Below are 9,811 nucleotides of genomic sequence, written 5' to 3' on the forward strand. Positions count from 1 at the left end.
ACACAGAGACATCAGTTCAATCCCTGAGTTGGGAAGATCACCTGGAGTAGGAAATGGCAACCCACTCCAGTATTCTTGTCTGAAGAACTTCATGGACAGAGAAGCCTGGTGGGCTAGCTGTCCATGGGGTCTCAAAGAGTCAGACATGACTGAGCACCACCACCACAATCATTACTTGTGATAAAAAGGTAAAGGTGTCACTTAGGAAAGGGGAAGTATATCCTGTCAAAACTGTAGATTCTAGCCAGTTCTCTGTGAATCCTAGAGCTGTAGGCTCTTGTGGCTTCACTGGACCAACCCAGCCATTTGGCAGATAAAGTATAGTCAACTTTACCAGTGGGGTTGAGGCCCAGAACACAGTAAGTTGCCAGAGTTAGCTGTGTGCTATGGAGTGAAGAGTGCCAGGGTTTAGCTGAGTCAAGACTGAGCTAGGATTTGGACCTTGGTTCTCTGCCAACTGCTTGGGGAAAATAGATGTTTTCAAAAAGTTCAGTTAAAAATGGTCCCTAGGCAATCAGTCCTATGGGAAATGAGAGGAAGCTTTTAGACCCAAATGGATAAGAACAAAGGGAAGAAAAACATCTTTCTTGTAGCAGAAAGAACCCCTAAATAGTTGAGAGACATGGGTTATGATCCAGCCATATGAACTCTGAAATGCCATAATACTTTTCTGGGCCTACTTCCTCATAGGTAAAGAAAGCAGGCTGAATGGGTTAAATTAGTTTTTTTCCCTCCAACACATTTCAGGGAACTCTAGGGTATCATCATGGACTAAATTGGGTCCCCCCGCCAAATCTATTTGTTGAAGCCCTAATCCTCCATGTGACTGTATTTGGAGATAGTGCCTATAAACAGGCAATAAAGGTTGAATGAAGTAGCAAAGGTGGGGCCTTAATTCAATAGAAGTGGTATCCATATAAGAAGAAGAGATACTAGATCTCTCTCTCTTTCTCTCCCTCTCCTTCTCTCCTTCCTTCCCTCTAAGAGTGTACACAGATGAAAGGCCATGTGAGTACACAGTGAGAACGAGGTCATCTACAAATGAGGTAGAGAGTTCTCACCAGAAACCAGTCCCTACAGCACCCTGATTTGGGGCTTCTAGCCTCCAGAACTGTGAGAAAATAAATTTCTGTTTAAGTCACCAGGTCCATGGTATTGTGTTATGGCAACCTGAGCTAATATAGGTACAGTGGAGGTGCATCAGTTCATAACATTCTATTTAACTTAACTTTTACAAAGTTTACTTTAAAAGCTTAATAAAAGTTCCGGATACAGTTATATGTGTCATATGCCAAAAGTGTTAGAGACTCTGATTTTTATTAAATTATGCTGCCAGGTTAGCTCATTTTTGGAAAGATCTTTGAATAAAGCTTCCTTTCCTATCTGTTTAAATGAAGAGTATAAGCCTATTTCAGAGTAAGCTGTTTTACATTAGTGGGTCACTAAGCACAGCTTTAAGGAAAGGGGATATTGACCCTGCCTCTCAAATGGTAAAAATGTGAAATAATTTTCACACATATTTTAAAATCACCATAATTTTATAGATATTTTTCTGTGTGAATCAGTATTTTCTCAAAACTGCAAATACAATAATAAATTCAATCCTGCACCTGAAAAAAAAGAACCTTCGTAATAGAGCATTTTTACCAATGATAATAGATATATCATAAATAAAAGATTAGTGAAACAAATCCGAGAATTTATTCAGAACTATTACATCATGACCCAGAAGGACTTACACAAGAAATTTGAGATAATCAAGGAATCTTCTCACATTAACTGTGGTAATCTCTAGATGGTGAGAAAATGTAATTTAATTTTTTTATTTTTGTTTTTTTATATTTTCTAATTTTACTGCAATGCATATGTACTGCTTCTATAATAAGAAAAGGTTATAAAATTAAAAAAAAAGACAATCTGGGAGAAGATTGATAAAAAATGTATATCAGATAAAGGGCTAATATCCCAAATATATGAAGAATTTTTAAATATAGAAATAGAAGACTAGAAATTCTATAAAAATTGTTACAAAAGACATTTATAAAAAGAGATGAAAATGTCACTTAAACATATTAAGATGTATTCAACTGAACTCGTAAGAGAATTCCTTTTATTTATTTTTTAAAAAAAACTTCTTAGAGAAGTTTTAGTTTCACAGCAAAATTGAGGGGAAGGTACAGGAGGTTGGTGGGGATGGTTCAGGCAGTGGTTCAGGCAGTAATGTGAGCCATGTGGAGGGGTGGGGAGTGTCAGATAAAGCTTTCCTGTATGTCGCTTCCTCCTAGCTCCTAACAGGCCCTGTCCTTAGCCTGGTGTTGGGGAACCCTGCTTTATTAGATGTACCATCTGTAAATAGTTTCTCCTTGTCTGTGGTCTGTCTTTTCATTCTCTTGATACTGTCTTTTGCAGAAGAGACATTTTTAATTTTAGTGCAGTTTACCTTTTTTCTTTCATGGGCCATACTTTTGGTGTTATATCTAAAATTCCACTTGCATACCCAAGGTTATCTAGGTATTCTCTTGTGTTATCTTCCAGATGTCTTATCATTTGTTTTGCATGTAAGTCTATGATGTATTTTGTGTCAATTTTTGTGAAGGATGTAAGATTTTCATTTTCTTTGCATATTGATGTCCAATTGTTTCAGCACTTTTTGTTGAAAAGACTGTTTTTGCTCCGTTGTATTGCTTTTGCTCTTATCTCAAAGATCAGTTGACTATAGTTATGTAGGTCTACTTCTGGGTTCTCTATTTTTTCCAGTTACATATTTTTCTGTTCTCTCACAAATACCACAGTTTCTAGATTCAGTTCAGTTCAGTTCAGTTCAGTTCAGTCGCTCAGTCGTGTCCGACTCTTTGCGACCCATGAATCAGAGCACGCCAGGCCTCCCTGTCCGTCACCAACTCTCCTCTTTCACTTTCATCAAGAGGCTTTTTAGTTCCTCTTCACTTTCTGCCATAAGGGTGGTGTCATCTGCATATCTGAGGTTATTGATATTTCTAGATTACTGTACCTTTAATACTAAGTCTAGGAGTCAGGTAGTGTTAGTTCTCCAATTTTGTTCTCCTTCAAAATAATTTCAAATAGTCTGGGCCTTTTGTCTCTGAATATGAACTTTATAATCAATTTGTTGATATCCACAATATAACATTGCAATTTTGATTGATATTGCATTGAATCTACAAAATCAAGTTTTAAAGAACTGACATCTTGACAATATTGAATATTGAAGTACTGATCATGGCATATCTCTTCATTTATTTTGTGCTTCTTTGATTCGTTCATCAGAGTTTTGTAGTTTTCTTCATATAGATCTTATGCATATTTTGTTAGACTGGTAAGACTAAGTATTTCTCTTTAAGGGATGCTAATGTAAATGGTGATCTTCCCTGGTGGCTCAGGCGGTAAAGAATCTGCCTGCAATGCAGGAGACCTGGGTTCAATCCCTGGGTCAGGAAGATCCCCTGGGGAAGGGAATGGCCACCCATCCCAGTATTCTTGCCTGGAGAATCCCATGGACAGAGGAGCCCGGTGGACCACAGTCCATGGGGTCACAAAGAGCCCCTTGGACTGGAAGTGCTGTACTGTGCTTAGTTGCTCAGTCATGTCCAACTCTGCGACCCCATGGACTGTAGCCTGCCAGGCTTCATTGTTCATGGAATTCTCCAGGCAAGAATACTGGAGTGGGTTGTCATGCCCTTCTCCAGGGGATCTTCCCAACCCAGGGATGGAACCCAGTCTCCTGCATTGCAGGGGGATTCTTTGCCATCTGAGTCACCAGGGAAGCCCAAGCATACTGGAGTGGGTAGCCTGTCCCTTCTCTAAGGGAACTTCCCAACCCAGGAATCGAACCAGGGTTTCCTGCATTGCAAGTGGATTCTTTACCAGCTGAGCTACCAAGGAAGCCTTGGACTGCAAGTAGATCAAACTAATCAATCCTAAAGGAAATCAACCCTGAATATTCACTGGAAGGACTGATGCTAAAACTGAACCTCCAATACTTTGGCCACCTGATGCAAAGAGTCGACTCATTGGAAAAGACCCTGATGCTGGGAAAGATTGAAGGCAAAAGGAGAAGAGGGTGGCAGAGGATGAGATGGTTAGATAGCATCACCAATTCAGTGGACATGAATTTGAGCAAACTCAGGGAGATAATGAAGGATAGAGAAACATGGTGTGCTGCAGTCCATAAGGTTGCAAAGAGCCAGACATGACTTAGTGACTGAACAACAACAATGTAAATGGTGGGGCTTCCCTGGTGGCTCAGTGGTAAAGAATCTGCTTGCAATGCAGAAGAGGCAGGAGACGTAGGTTCAATCCTTGAATCAGGAAGATCCCCTGGAGAAGGAAATGGCAGTCCACTCCAGCATTCTTGCTTGGGAAATCCCATGGACAGAGCAGCCTCGTGGGTTATAGTCCATGGGGTCGTAAAAGGTCAGACACGACTTAGCCACTAAGCAACAACAGAATCAGAATCACCTGCTCAGTTGTGTCTGACTCTCTGTGGCCCCATGGACTGTAGCCCATAAGACTCCTTGGTCCATGGGATTCTTCAGGCAAGAATATTGGAGTGGGTTGCCAAACAACAATGTAAATGGTATTGTTTTTCAGTTTCAAATTCATCTTGTTCATTGCTGTTATATAGGAAAGCATTTGACTTTTGAACATCAATCTCATATTCTGCAACTTTGCTATAATTGCTTATTAGTTTCAGAGGTCTGTGGGGTTTCTTTGTGTGTTTTGTTATTGTGGTGGTGGCTGATTCTTTGGAATTTTCTACATACATGATCATGTCATCTGTGAAAAAAAGACAGTTTATCTTCTTCCCCAATCTGTTTACCTTTTATTTCCTTTTCTTGTTTTATTGCATTAGCTAGAACCCCCAGTACAATGTTGAAAAGGAGTGGTGAGATGGGACATCTCACCTTTGCCTTTTATTTGATCTTAGTGGGAAAAGTTCAAGTTTCTCTCCATTAAGTATGATAATAGCTGTGTCCACAAGACATTCTTTATCAAGTTGAGGAAGTTCCCCTTATTCTGAATTTACTGAGAGTTTTTATCAAGAATGGGTAACAGGAGAATTTTCTGGTGGTCCACTGGCTAAGACTTCATGCTCCCAGTGCAGGGGGCCCAGGTTTGGTCCCTGGTCAGGGAGCTAGATCCCACATGTTGCAACTAAGAGTTCGCTTGCCGCAACTAAAGATCCCACATACTGCAACAAAGATTGAAGATTTTGAGTGCTGCAATTAAGACCTGGTACAGTCAAACATTCAGAAAACGAAGATCATGGCATCTGGTCCCATCACTTCATGGGAAATAGATGGGGCAACACTGTCAGACTTTATTTTTTTGGGCTCCAAAATCACTGCAGATGCTGATTGCAGCCATGAAATTAAAAGACGCTTACTCCTTGGAAGGAAAGTTATGACCAACCTAGATAGCATATTAAAAAGCAGAGACATTACTTTGCCAACAAAGGTCCATCTAGTCAAGGCTATGGTTTTTCCCATGGTCATGTATGGATGTGAGAGTTAGACTGTGAAGAAAGCTGATCGCCAAAGAACTGATGCTTTTGAACTGTGGTGTTGGAGAAGACTCATGAGAGTCCCTTGGACTGCAAGGAGATCCAACCAGTCCATTCTAAAGGAGATCAATCCTGGGTGTTCATTGGAAGGACTGATGCTAAAGCTGAAACTGCAATACTTTGGCCACCTCATGCGTCGAGTTGACTCACTGGAAAAGAGTCTGATGCTAGGAAAGGTTGAGGGCGGGATGAGAAGGGGACGACAGAGAATGAGATGGCTGGATAGCATCACCGACTTGATGGACGTGAGTTTGAGTGAACTCCGGGAGTTGGTGATGGACAGGGATGCCTGGTGTGCTGTGATTCATGGGGTCACTGAGAGTTGGACACGACTGAGCGACTGAACTGAACTGAACTGAACAGTCAAATAAATAAATTTTTAAAAGAGGATGGATAATGGATGTTGTCACATGCTTTTCCTGCATCTATTGATATGACCATATGATTTTTTAGCCTGTTAAAGTGATAGATTTACATTAATTGATTTTGAGCCAGCCTTGCATACCTGGAATAAATGCCACTTGGTTGTGGGTGTATAATTCTTTTTATATATTGTTGGATTTGATTTGCTAATATTTTGTTGAGGATTTTTCATCTATGTTTATGAGAGACATTGGTCTATCATTTCCTTTTCTTGTAATATCTTTGCCTGGTTTTGATATTAGGGTAATACTGGCCTCATACAATGAGTTAAAAGTATTCCCTTTGCTTCTATCCTCTGAAAGAGATTGTTCAAAACTGGTATAGTTTCTTCCCTAAATATTTGGCAGAATTCACCAGTGAACCATCTGGGCCTGGTGATGTTTTAGAAAGTTATTAATTATTGACTCAATTTCTTTATAAGTTATAGGCCCACTCAGATCATCTATTCCTTCTTATGTGAATTTTGGCAAATTGTGGCTTTCAAGGAATTGGTTCATTTCATCTAGATTATACAATTTTGAGCATAGGATTATTCTTAGTATTTCTTTATTATACTTTTATTTTATTTTTGTATTTTCCTAAGGCAAGGCAAGTTTATTTATATATAAAGCATAGATATTAGCATGGTTATAAAGGCAATATGATCAATACATAAACATTCACGTTTTTTAAGTGATACATTCCAAACTACTTAACATTTAATTTCATGTCCTATTCTAAGACTGCATCTGTGACCTTAAGCTTCAAAGTATAATTGCTGTAATACATGAAAAAATACTTCATTTTTCCAATATTGTAAAGTATACTGTATTTTCAAATACCTAGTATAAACTTTTTTTGCACAAAATTTTAAAAAGAATACTATTAGCTAGCTATAACTACTATGTTAAGTAACTGTATAAAGAAGTTCACAAAGGAGAACAAAAATTAAAACTAAGCTTAATAATTATTGTATTTAACCATAACAATAAAAGTCCCCAAATCAAGTAGTTCTGAATATACTTGTTTCTTATCTGAGTAATGTGTATATTCATTTTACAGTCACTAGTTTGATAAACACACTAAGATTTTGTGAGATATGGTTTTGTTTTTTATATCCTCCCCAACTGCAGTTGTAATTAATTTTCTTTCCGATACAAAGTAAATAATGTTAATATTTTTTTATCTGAGTCATGTAAAAACTGACTCCTTTCATTTTTAAAAGTTATATTTAATATTTTGGACCTTAATTAAAATTTAACATTTAACCATGTTTCTTTTTCTATTATGTATCATCTACATTTCAACAAACTGATAAGGGTTATTAACAAAGGCAAATCTTGTTCTCATCCATGTTTTAAATATGATGACAGAAACTTTTTTTCTCTTTAATGAGAAAAAGGAGATGAAGAACACCAATAGGTGTTCAATAGGTCCTCTTCGCTCTCAACTATTTTGAGACACAACTTTAAGACAGGGTGCATCAGGTCAGGCAATGTTGTGATCTCTTATCTTTGCATAGAAGAGAAAAAATAAAGGAAGTTATTTCCTTCCTAAGGTCTCAGCTAGCTTCTTAAGTCTTTTCTTCAGCTCCAATGGAAATTTCTCATAGCACTTCTTACAGACTGGCTTCATGTCAAACTCCACAAATTTATTCTTGAGTGTCAGCTTGGCGCTGCAGGTGGAGCAGGCAAAGCAGTGCACGCACCAGGCCTTGTTGAGGGCGGAGACCACATCACCTTCTATAACACGGTTGCAGTGGAAACAAACATCACCAAATAGCTGGTTGTAGTGGGTTTCACAGTATGCCAGGCCCTTCCTCTCGTAATGGCGATGTCCAAGGAATGGCTTCTCACACTTAGCACAAACAAAATGCTCCACAACATGCCACTGCTTGCCCATGGCGTTCACCACACGCCCCTCGATGGGCTGGCGGCAGGCACCGCAGATGGGCACCCCCATCTTGTCGTGGCATGGCAGGCAGTACAGCTCCCCCTTGAGCTCCCGGGCGTCGGCGGTCAGCTCCTTCCCGCAGTTGGCGCAGTTGAAATGGTCTGGATGGTAGGGGTCGTTCTTGAATATCAGGGGCTGCTCATCGATGATGGCGTGGCACTTCTGGCAGATGTACTTGCCGAGGCCCCGGGCTTTTTCCCGGTTATGACAGGGGCGACACAGGTGCCTCCCAGCGTTCTTGACGAAACCGATGTCAGCCAGGACCTCTTGGCACAGGTCGCAGCGGAAGCACTCGGGGTGCCAGCTGTTGTTCATGGCTTTGATCACCCGGCCAATGATGAATTCACCACACTGATGACAGCAAGGAGCAAAGAGCATCTGGAAGTCATGTTCACAGTACTTCCTTCCTTCAAACTCATAGAAGAGACCCTCCGGGAACTGCTGGAAGCACTGGGCGCACACGAAGCACTGCTCGTGGTAGAGCTCGCCATTGCTGTTGACAATCTTCTCAGCGGGCGCAAAGCCGCCCCGGCAGCGCTCGCAGCTGGCGTTGGCCATGTTGCTGTTGGTCATTCCTGACGCCACGCCCAGCATCTCCGAGGCCCCGCGAACCCGCACCGCGTCCCCGCGCCTCTCCCGTTGCTACAGCCGAGCAGCCGCCGCTCCTCGCTGCGCGCCGGGGCATTATACTTTTAATGTCCATGAGGGACTGTCATGATATCCCTTCTTTCATTACTAATATTAGTAACTTTTCTCCTACAAGGGCATCCTTTTTCTTTTTTTCTTATTTAGGCTTGCTTGAGGCTTATTGATTTTATTGATCTTTTCAAAGGACCAACTGTTAGTTTCATTGACTTTCTCTTTGGGTTTCCTGTTTGCAATTTCACTGATTTCTGCTCTAATTCTTATAATATTGTTGATGTTATATGGAGCCAGGGTTCTCATTGAGAAAGAAGGGACATTACAAATATGGAATGAGATAGGCAAGAAGAAGAACCCTGTGGGGATGTAGTGGAATTGAAGGTGTTAGCATGTATTCATGATTTCTAAAATAGATCTGTGGGACTTCCCCGGAGGTTCAGTGGTTAAGACTCTACACTTCCAGTGCAAGGGTGAGGATTCAGACCCTGGTCAGGGAACTAAGATCCCACATGCTTCTTGGTACAGCCAAGAAAGAAGAAAAAAATGCACATCTATGCATATGTGCATATATATGTATCTGTGTATATCCATATTAATATTTCCTACTACTAACCACTGAAAGAATTTAGAAGCAAAGACACACCAGTTGCAAAGAGCAGACCAAACAGCCTCATCTTTGTCTCCAATAAATTTTCCTGTTACAGGTAACCAGGGATCTTTGGGGAAATGGCTGATTTCAGGGTTTGAGCAGGCCATATACAAGATGAGTGTGAAATATTATGTGCCAGAAAATAAGGCATATATGACTTTTTCCTCTCAGTTATATGAAAGTTGCATACATCATGACTCTTTACCTCCAAATACTTCAGAGTGTATTTCCCAAGAACAGGAATATTATCTGACATAATCACAGTACAGTTATCAACTTAAAAAAAATTAACATCAATGCAACATCTAATCTACCATCTGAATTTCAATTTTGTAAATTAACACAATGATGTTCTTTATCTTTATAAACATAATTTCCCTCCCACAAAATATCTAGTCTAGGATCAGATGGTGTATTTCTTTGTCATGTCTCTAGACTCTTTCAGCCTGGACCATTCTCATTTTTCTTTCTTTTTTTGTATGACATTCAATTGTTTGGAATATGACCTCTCCCTCCTCACTTTTTAGAAATAAAACATTCCGTTTTTGGGGTTTATCAGATATTTCCTCCTAATTGGGCTCAGG

At 40.0% G+C, this 9,811-nt stretch overlaps 1 pseudogene; it reads right to left on the minus strand.

Annotated features, from left to right (window-relative positions):
- Positions 1 to 6,945: 6,945 nt before the first annotated feature.
- On the minus strand, positions 6,946 to 8,545 carry LOC129535083 (LIM and senescent cell antigen-like-containing domain protein 1 pseudogene; annotated as a pseudogene).
- Positions 8,546 to 9,811: the final 1,266 nt, after the last annotated feature.

The sequence above is a fragment of the Moschus berezovskii genome, chromosome X, assembly GCF_049115385.1.
Source record: "Moschus berezovskii isolate FMDL1 chromosome X, NW_MosBer_1.0, whole genome shotgun sequence".
In the NCBI taxonomy this organism is placed as follows: domain Eukaryota; kingdom Metazoa; phylum Chordata; class Mammalia; order Artiodactyla; family Moschidae; genus Moschus; species Moschus berezovskii.